Source organism: Anastrepha ludens, chromosome 2 (assembly GCF_028408465.1).
Source record: "Anastrepha ludens isolate Willacy chromosome 2, idAnaLude1.1, whole genome shotgun sequence".
NCBI classification, from domain to species: domain Eukaryota; kingdom Metazoa; phylum Arthropoda; class Insecta; order Diptera; family Tephritidae; genus Anastrepha; species Anastrepha ludens.
The window spans coordinates 108,740,111-108,750,991 of NC_071498.1; positions in this window are offsets into that span (position 1 = coordinate 108,740,111).

Here is a 10,881-nt window from a genome sequence, read left to right on the forward strand (position 1 = left end):
AGTGGAGCATGTGAAAAGGTGGTTAGTGTCGTGCCGGGTGCCTTCGCATGCAGAACATATGTTTGGTATGTCGGGGTCATTTCTGGATTAGTAGGAGTTTGACCTGTACCAATGTTACGCTGGTCTCACGGGGAAGCTGGAGCTCTTCACCTGCTGTAGGTGGTTGCTGGATTCCATTACGGCATTCGGTGGTCGGGAGCTAAAGAAGATGGTAAGGGTCTCCCGATTAAAGTCGTTTATTGTCTGTCTAAACACTGTCTGGTCCAGTAGTTGTCTGTTCCTTCTGTTCTGGATCTCGTTGGCATCATTGAGGAGGCGATTCTGGCTCAAGCAGGTGTCTACATGGGTGAAACCTGTGCTAGCACCCAAACAGAAACTGTTTGCTGAGTAGTTTGATGTGCTACTTTGGCGGTAGCATCTAGCGACCAGACAGCGCAGAGCAGAAAATACTGTGATATGTCGCTGTTAAATGGCTTCTAAACAGAGAATAAATTGACAGATTGAAATGAAACTTCACCTATGTTCTTATGAAGGGTGTGTCAACATACCAAACAAAAAATTTAGGCCAGTAGCAGTACTTTTCGTAGACTTCCTGCGAATAATTTGTGTTGCACCAAACGTCAACGCGCATGTTTCGGCGCTAACTGGCAAACTAAGGTCGTCGAGGATGGCCCTGGTTGATGCAAAGGGATTATTTTTTCAGTGTTTCATATTTATTTTTATAATTAAAGGAATTTTCTACCATCAACAAGAAAATCATTTGGGGTCTAGAATTTCCGTTTCACGCTATTATTTTGTGGGCAACTGTAGTTCTTTAGTGGTTACTTGTTTGGCTTTCTGCCACCGAACAAGTGAGGCATAGGCGATGATGAGTCTAATCATCGGGGTATTACAGCCAATTGTGGCAATAAATAGTAGCCAAGTATCACATTTTCAAATCCATCTGGCCTCAGTATTACTTACAATCAAATAAAGACAATATTAATTTTTCATCAGAAATCGCAGCGATGAGCGTATAAAGCTGAAAACAAAAAAAAGTAAAAAACTGCACCAAAATAGTAATTTTGGACCATTTAACATTAAAAACATCAAAATCCAATTTCTGAAAGATTCCAATTTGTAAGCTGCTGCAGTACGAGTAAAGCTCATTTATGCTATGTTCGTCTATTATACATACATATGTTCATATTGTCATATTCATTATTCTGTATTATATGTAAAAAAGAATATATATTCGAAAAAGCAAAAACGCACATCACGTGGAGTATCAAAAAAGCAAAACCTGGCGAAAACCACAGCTGTTACGCTTACTAGAAGAAGCATCTGCGCAGCAAATATCAAATACATTTTTTGCATTTGTGAGTGTGTGTGGCACGAATTAAGGGTTAACTTTTATCCCACTAGAGATGGAATTTTACGGCAGTGGCGGCAGCTGGCGAATATAATAACAATGAACCAGGAAATTGGTTAGTTTCGGTTAGCAACAGGCTATTTAAGTTAAGAGAACAGATTTTTGTAATAGCGAATCTCTGATGTCTGTAGGTTTGTGTGTGTTTGATTATGTATTTCCAATACGAATATTGGTTGTATTATTTGGATGGGTTGGTATTCATTTATGTCAACTATGCATCCCAATTATAAAAGAATACCATATATGACGTGATAAATTATGGAAAAGCGAAAGAGGCTGAAAATCCGTACACCACCACGCACATTCCTCTACACGTGCAGGTACAGGATCTTTTAAGTTTGAGTTCTTTTTTTAAGTTCCAATTAAAGAAATACTTTGAATGGGAATTCGTTATCTGCTAATTTGGCTTACGCTTGTGTTCAAAATAATAGCTGCACTATTATTACCATTATTACCTCATTTTTAATATTTGTTTTGTATGGTCGACGCACTCCACAAAATTGGAGGAGGAGCCAGGCCAAACACTCAATAAAGGGTGTAGCGCAAATTATATCAGAATCTTTAGAAAACTTCAACTTTTGGCCAAACAAAGTGCAAGCCTCAAGTGGCTCGAAATTCTCATTGAGAATTCTTCTCGCTTAGGTGTTGAACATTTCCTTCCATATGAAAGACTTCCGAACATGTACTTTATATGGAAGAAAATTGTCAACATCGCATCAAAAAAATATATATCAAAAATCATGGCGATTTCAAACTTGCCAGATCCTGAAAATATTTAAAATTTTGATGACAATGTTTTTAAATTTGTTAAATTTTTGTGCCCACATGAAAAAATTTCAGTAAAATTGACGATATGTTGCAGGCCGGTTCTACGTTAAAACGACACGGAGTAGTAGTACATGTTATCGTGCTACAACAACAACAACAACAAGTATGTATGTTGCAGCATATCACCACTTTTTTGTTTTTATATGTAATACGCATAGGCAGACAGCTTGCTAACGTGCCGAATGAGAAAATTAGCGAATTCATTTTGCTATATTTGATAAAATTGGGCTACAAAAAATATAAATAATTTAATCTGCAAATAAAACTCTTCGGAAAAGTAATAGTAAATTAGTTGCAAATTTCAAAAAAAAAAAAAAAATTAAATAAAAAATATAACAAAAAAAATTAAAAATATAAAAAAATAAAAAAAAATAAATAAAAACAAATAAAAATAAAAAAAAATACAAAATACAAAAAAAAACATAAAAAAATAAATTAAAAAAAAAATTAAATAAAATAAACAGAAAAAAAAATTGAAAAAGTAAAACAAAGTTAATACAATAAAGAAAAATTTTAAAATAAATAAAATAAAACAAATTAAAAAATACAAAAAATAAAAACGCAAAAAATTAAAGGTAAAAAATCACAAAAATGGAACTAAAAAATATTAGAATAAAAAAAAAATAAAAATGTAAAAAAATAAAACAAAATAGAAGAAAAAAATGATCATTGATCGAGAATTTCACAGCATTGCTGATATCGTAGGTGGCGAGTGGAAACTACTTGCGTTACGAGCAGACAAATCTGGCTATCCTACAATCTGAAACAGACAAAACCCCTTATAAGTCTTTCGAAACACGAACTAGGGCATATAATATCTCTTATCACCGGCCACTGCCTTTTGGGCACTCACGCACGTCGACTCGGGGTTCCTCAAAACGACCTGTGCAGATACTGCGAGGACGAAGATGAGGAAGTATCGAGCAGGCATTTGCTGTGCAGTTGCCCCGGTCTAGTCAGAAGTCGACTCGCTCTTCTAGGCTCTCCAACAATTGACAATCTTTCAGCACTCTTTAATCTCTCATTAAATTCTCGAAACAAATCAATATTTTGGACCAAAATCTATAGTAAAAATCTCGGTTAGGTGGGGAAATCATATAATATAATGAGCTCTAGGGCAACACAACGGACCCAACTTGCGGTCTATGTAGCACTCCGATGCGGGGTCACCCTTAAACCAACCAACCAAATAGAAGAAAAAAACCCAAAAAAATTAGAAAAAAATTAAAATAAAAAAAATAAATAAATAAAAGGATGTACAGTGAGGGGCAAACTCCATTCCCTAATTTTTTTTTCATATTATGTGAAAAATATACAACAGATTTAAGTTTAATCGGTTTTGTTAACTAATGTTAATCGATAGAATTCGATTACACTATGTGTGAAATATGATGTCACGCAAATGTTTGCCTTTTTCTTTAACGCAAAGTTGAGCTCGTTTTTTTGCATTTTCGATGACTTTTTTTTTAATGTATCTGGTCCTATGGCTGCAATTTCTTGTCGAATATTTTCTTTTAAAACTGTAAGTGTCTTCGGCTGGTTAGTGTAAACCTTTCCCTTCAAATATCCCTACAGAAAAAAGTCGGGAGCAGTTAAGTCAGGTGAACGCGGCGGCCAGTCAAAATCACATTTTTTTGACACTAATCGACTTGGAAACATTTCGTTCAATAAATAAATAGTCAGGCGAGCTGTATGGGCCGTTGCGCCATCTTGTTGGAACCAATAATCTATTAGGTTATTTTTCTTCATCTCAGAACGCAAAAAAGTGTTAAGCATAGCCCGGTAACGTTCCCCATTCACAGAAATTGCTTCGCCATCGTCATTTTCAAAAAAGAAAGGTCCAATGATGCAATCCGCACATATTCCACACCAAACTGTGACTCGTTTGTCATGAAGAGGCTGTTCACGATATTGCTGTGGATTTTCGTTGCCCCAGAAACGATAATTTTGTTTATTGACGTTGCCATTTAAGTCAAAATGTGCTTCGTCACTCATAATGATTTTGCACGAAACGCGCGTTGAGTCAGAATAATTGAGTTCTGATTCTTAATGTAAAGTTCGACGATTTCAGAACGTTCGACAGGTGTATACTCATGTCGCAGAATTCTATTGACGTCTACTTTTTAAAATGTCATACTTTAAGCCGCATTTACGTCTACGTCAAAAATTATGGCCAGTTTACATTAGGGAATCGAGTTTGCCCCACCCTGTATAACCAAAAATTGAAAAAAAAATAAGAGAACCAAAAAAACAAAAACAAAAAAATAATGCAATCCGGGAGTATGGATAGAAAAGATTAGTTTACTGCGGCCAAATTTTTGGAAAAGTTGCAATCATTTAGTCAGTAGGTAATGGTAAATATTTGGTTGGGGGAAAAAGCAATCCATTAATTTCTGGGTTAATCGTGGTACTGGATTTAACAATTTAAAGTTTATGCTCGTTGTCAAGGTGACATTTAACACTAAAAAATGCATTTGCTGTTTTCGATTGTCCCATTTGTTGTGAGTTACAGGGTGTTAACAATGGAAGTCAACAAAGAGAAAATTCGGTACATTTTACAGTATTTCTTTGGTGGAGGCGAAAATGCAAGCCAGTCCGCTTAAAAAATTGTGAATGGTGATTATGATGCCGATACTGTAACAGTGAATTACGTGCAATTTTGGTTTCATCGATTCCGTTCAGGCATTTCTGATGTTAAAGAAAAGGTCGATAATGTCGAAAATATCGACAAAATCACAGAAATAATCGAAGTTGACCGGCATGTTAGTAGTCGAAGCATCACCCAGGAGCTAAATATCGATCATAATACAGTTTTGAACCATTTGCACAAAAATTTTACACAAAAGTATAGGATTTCTTTTTCCCCAAACTAATATTTTGGTGTTATTGGTGTATTTGGTGTTAAAAGAGTTATTGCGGTGATCAAGAGAGGTTTTACCGAGGGCGTACTGTACTAAGATTTTTTTGTGTTTACTACATTTCTCTACGCGCTAAATATACCGAGTATTTGTAAAACCTATTAACATCATGCATACCTTGTTTAAAATTTTTGCTCCACCTTCTTCCTTTTCAGCCTATATCTTAAGTGCCGTATAAATATAAAAATATATGTACATATATATATGTACACACGCATTTTTAATATTTTACAAACAATGTTTTCCTATCGCTCATATATTATATAAACTATTGTAGTGGGACTTTTTTATTAGTATAACTTTTGATGTTGGCTATGCTCTTGTTAATATTTTATTATACTCGTACACCTCTATATATTTTTTTTCACAAATTAAATGTATGTATATACACAATTTTCTTACTATTTCTGCGCCTGTTGTTGTGTGAATTGTTTTTTTTCGTTGTAGCTTCTATTTTCAATGTAATAAATTTTCTATAAATAAAAATCAAGCGAAGATGTTTCCTATAAATTCATGCCTCTCTCCATCATTTCATACTTTCTATATTTATTAGTTTCAAGCAGACTACCTACCCACATATATCGCTGGGATGTTGTATTGCTGTTGTGTTTTTTTTTCTAGAAGTCAACACTAAATATCCAGTAAACACATTCGTAATCTGTAATCAACTAAGACTACCATTTAGAAATGTCCTAAAATACGCATAAAATGTTTAATTGCTCAAGCCCACACATTGAATGTTCGAAATAAGCTGGCTTTTCATATTGTAAACATTAAGTGTCTTCACTGGGGCACCGTCATAAACAACACACCACCCATTCGCTCTCAATACACTTCACTTGTAAACATTTTTGGCGCTTTTCCCTCTATCGCTTTCCATATACCTACACCTGTGCGCATAATAATAGCAGCACGGCATATTACAAAGTTTTGAGTATTTGTCATTTAATTTTTTTAATATTTTTTTATTCAAATAAATATAGTCCATACTACAACAAGAACCATGTAACTCAAAGTTTCCAGCTTTGCACAAAATTCAAAAACTCTTCAACAAATTTTCAAACTTTTTACTCAGAATATTTATCATAATTTCGAGTTTGCAGGTTTTTAGCCCATTCAAGTTTGGACAAGCTTGTGTAAGTTTCAAATGGCTCAAGATTCGCTTTAATTTTTAATACAATAATTTTTTTAATTTTGTTGACAATAACACGGTCGAGTTGTTTTGTATATATAGAGAAAAAGCTCAAGACCGCCAGCAAAAAAAATTCTCAAAAATCAACGCGATTTTTGCGCCATTTCAAACTTGCACTTTATTATGTCAAAATTTAATGGACTCCAAAACTGCGTACTTGAATTTTTTTTTAAATCTGTTTAATACGTTGATATTTTAATGCAAATTTATTGAATATTTCTTAATTTTGTATAAAGTGTGCAGCTTTTAGTTATATGGGATTTGTTATAGCGTAAACTATCTTTTCATAAAAAAAAAAGAATAAATAATAAATAAATAGTCGAAACTTTGTAAAATGCCGCTCTGCTAATATTGTGCACACAGGTGTATAAATTGTATATTTTTGTATTCCAATTCCTTGGCTCTTTGTGTGCCACGCATGTTTCTTTTATTCATTCTACTTATAAATCATGCAGTTGTTGCAACTTCAACTACTTCTCCCCTATTTTTTCCACAGGCGCTTTGCAGCTCGAATTGATCTTCTATTGTGCGCTTACTATTTAAATCCATATTCATATAGTTTTCTTGAATGCCACTTTCTATATGCTCTGTTCTTCTACCTCGTTCCCTTCCTCCTCACTTCATTGCGCTTTCTTTGGAATGCCTTTTTCCTGCACTCGCATCTCTGTGGTTTCCTACACATCAATAAAAATCAAAACAAAAACTTTACCCCCTCACACTAATTTGTTTCGCAGCTGCTACTTGACAGCTAATTAACCAAATAAACAAAAATGAAATGTCCACTGAATCTGCCAATTGCATTGACATGGGAAATATTTTTTCTTTTCGATTTTTCCAGGCCTGAGATTCGCATTCGCAAACAACAGCGCATACAAATGTTTATTAAATCGAAGTCAAACACTTTTCCGTAAGAAACTTATTTAAATCAGATGAAAATTTTCATATAAAAAACGTTCAAAAAACAAGCAAAATAAAACAAAAAGAAACAGCAAAGCAAAAATGGCGTTAATTAAAATGTAAAAAAAAAGGTTAAAAATTAACACTTAAAAAAGTTTTTTAAAATAATAATAATTGCCAAATAAAAAATAGAATCCTTAAAAACAGCGAAAAATCGAAAATTACTTAACCGTCGCTGCTGTCTTATGAGAATTGCTTCATTAAATTTTCGCTACGTTTGATTTAAATTTTAATTGTGCACATACGGGAAGCATTTATTTTTGTTGTTGTTGCATTTTATTTATAAATTCGTCGAAAATATTCGTACGAGTAATTCTGCAAGGCACATACAATTTTCAAAATGCCATTAAAAAAGTAATTTATGCCTCAAAAACGAAGTGTTGAGGTGCAAATATTTTCTGCATAAAATTAGAAATAAAAAAAGAGCTCGAAGTAAAACATTCAAAGAATTTTAATTTTCGTTTCATTAAATAGCGTTATTTTTATTGTTTTTCTATTGCTTTGTTGTCGTCGAGTGACAGAGCAAAAGTGAATAAAAAAATCTGTGCTTCAAAAGTGTTATACATACATACTCACTCATACATATTCAAGTAGGTTATTAGAGAACTGTAACTAACAGCAGTGCTTTGAGGACAACACATGTGCTGTTCTTTTTAAAATCGGGTGAGTAAAATTATAAATATTTAACAAAGATGTAAAAGATGAAATTTAGGTTAAGAAAGAAAATAGATTTATATTCAAATAAAGTTTTACATTTCATTATTATACTAATATTTTCTATTTTTCTGAAGAACAAAATAAACTAAATTTTAACAAAAAAGTATTATCTAGTTATCTAGGCCAATTTTTTCATCCGAAATTTGCTAAATACAAATTAAAGGTATTAAATAACTAGACTGGCACTGCAATAGAAAAAGTCCGTATACCCTAAACGCCAGCAACCATGATGGAAAGAATAATGAGATGGCGCCTATCGTGGTCCCGTTACTTTGCTCTCAGCGAATTTGACAACGAGTTACGTGGTTTTAGCACCAGTATGGGCAGATTACCTTTTTCGTAACTTGATTTAGAATCTTTCATTTGTTATTTAGTCTCGGAGTTATAGTTCTTTCTCCATGACATTTTTCCATCCTGTTCTAATTAAAAGTAATTTTATTAATTTTGTAAAATATATATTTTTTAAAACTTAGTTCAATAATTCACTCAGTTTTATTTAGCTTTACTTTTTTTTAACATCTGGTAGCATTGCCCGCGATTGCAGTTTTTGTTGGTGTTCTTCTGCTTTCAGCAGTCAAATCTCTCTCTCGCTACTGCAGTGTTGCCTAGCTTTGGATGTAAAAACGCACTAAAATGCCCATTTAATGAAAAAAAACACCAAATTTTTATTCAGTTACTTGAAGAACTTTGTATGCGTGACAAATTGTCTTTAAAATGTGCGTTTTTTTTAATTAATCCATAACACAGGATATGTACAATTTAATTTTTTTTTGTTAAGCGAGACTCTTTTGTTAAGGGAACGACTACTTTGCTATATTTGAGGTTATGTAACTAGATAAGGTACTCTTTTTATAAAAATATCGTTATGGATTCTTTAGTATTTTTTGTTATTTTTTTGGTTATTTTTACTATGAATACACCTCTTAATGCTCTATGTCCCACTAAAAATTGATGACCGGAAGAAACGATTACACCCCTATGGTTTTAATTCGCTTTCAGTAAATTCAAACGCCTTTTAAAATGTGTAAAAAGGTTTTCAATCTTAAGAAGAGTTGAGAGAGGTACATTTAATACTCTTGCATAACCTTAAAAGGAGCAAAAAATTAAATTTGACTTTCACTTGCACTCGTTTTATAAGAACCAATTAATTTTCATTAGCACTAAAATCTTCTCAGAGTGGCCTTTCTTAACCTTCTTTTGTATAATAATAAAGTTTTTTTTTTAACTTAAAGTTTCGGTAGCTTTAAATTAAAAAAAAAAAAGAAACAAACACGAAACTTCAAAATTTTCGCATTTTGGGTATAAAAAAGCACTAAATTTATTGCGAAGAGCAAATGGTTGGCAATACTGCACAACTCGGAAAAACGTGACGTCACGCACTCTCTGATGGGCGCAATCTTCTTTCTATCATACTTGGCCAGCAACCGCCAACTGCTTAGGGTGAAGCCTTCTCTCTCTCTGGCTTATGTAAAAAATCAGTGTAGGCATACAGCCTACGTAACCAGTTTTGACTATTCATCATTAAATTTTTTTTTTTTTGATAGAAGTGTAACTAATTTTCTAACAAAAAACCATGTAATTCCAAATATCAAACTTAACACGTTCGCGTACCCTAAAAATTTCAGGGAGCTGCAGGGAGCTATTGATATAATTTATTATTATATTATAAGAGTAGTCAGAACATCGTATTTCATTTGTTATATGAAAGTACGTAATGAATCAAGTGGTCATTACTTTGAAATGTATATTAACTACAAAAACTTAAAGTTACATGAAATTAAATGAACAAAACTTGGCTTTAAAATTTGAATGCTGTAGCATTCACGTCCGCGAACGTTTAAAGGGGTATTCTAGTGTAGAATTTTGGTCAACTCGAAATTCTGTTTTTGCATATTTTCAAAGTTTAGACATTTAAGAATATGTCATAAAGAGGATTTTTTAAAATTTCTATTATTTCATGAGTTATAGCCTTTTTGATGCCATGGCATCGGTTCCGATCCGACCGCTTCAACTCAACAAAAGACGGTAGGCGTTTCCCGTTGAACGCGTTTTTCTCAAAACTACTTTTCTCGAGCTGGTGGTAAGGATATCTCGAGTTCTAATATACCGATTTACTTCAAATTTGGGGAGGCTGTTCTTTATACATTCCTTAATCGGATGACCCTTGCTCTAAACTATAACTTTTCATTTAGTATTTACAAAAAAATTGGAATGGAATTGGAAAATTTTTTCAAACAGCTGTCATAATTAAAATAAATTTAAATACATTTTTGTTTGTTTCCTTTGTACAGCGCTTCAAAAACCGGACGAAATGGAGGCATACACTAAAATACACTTAATACAAAAATCAGAAAAATTTAGCAAATTTTAATCAAAATCGCAAACTTTTAAATCAGAGCAAAAAAATAAAAATAAAAATTGTATATGCAGTTATATAGCTCATTAAATTTTAGTACAATAAACTTCATGTTTTTCTTTTTTATAGAAGAAAATACGTAACACCGCCAAGGAAAAAATTATCAAAAATTGAATTTGTATAAATCGTGTACAAAGTTTCAGACTTTGATTAGCCTGGTGAATACTTGAAATTAGTTTTGATAAAAAATTATTTAAAAATTAAAAAACAAAAAAAAATATTAAATCCTCGTTAAAATGTTGAGCTGCTACATTTTTTCGCGTGTTGTAGACAGACAATTAAGAAAAAACAAGAAATGATAAATCATGGGTTCTCCACTGACATGATGCGCCAAATACAAACAGCATTCCTGTGATAAGCCATCTGTCCTAATCGGGTGATCTTGCACCATGCGACTTCTAGCTCGTCTCCTAAGGTGACTTCTGCGTTCAAAAGAGCGAAT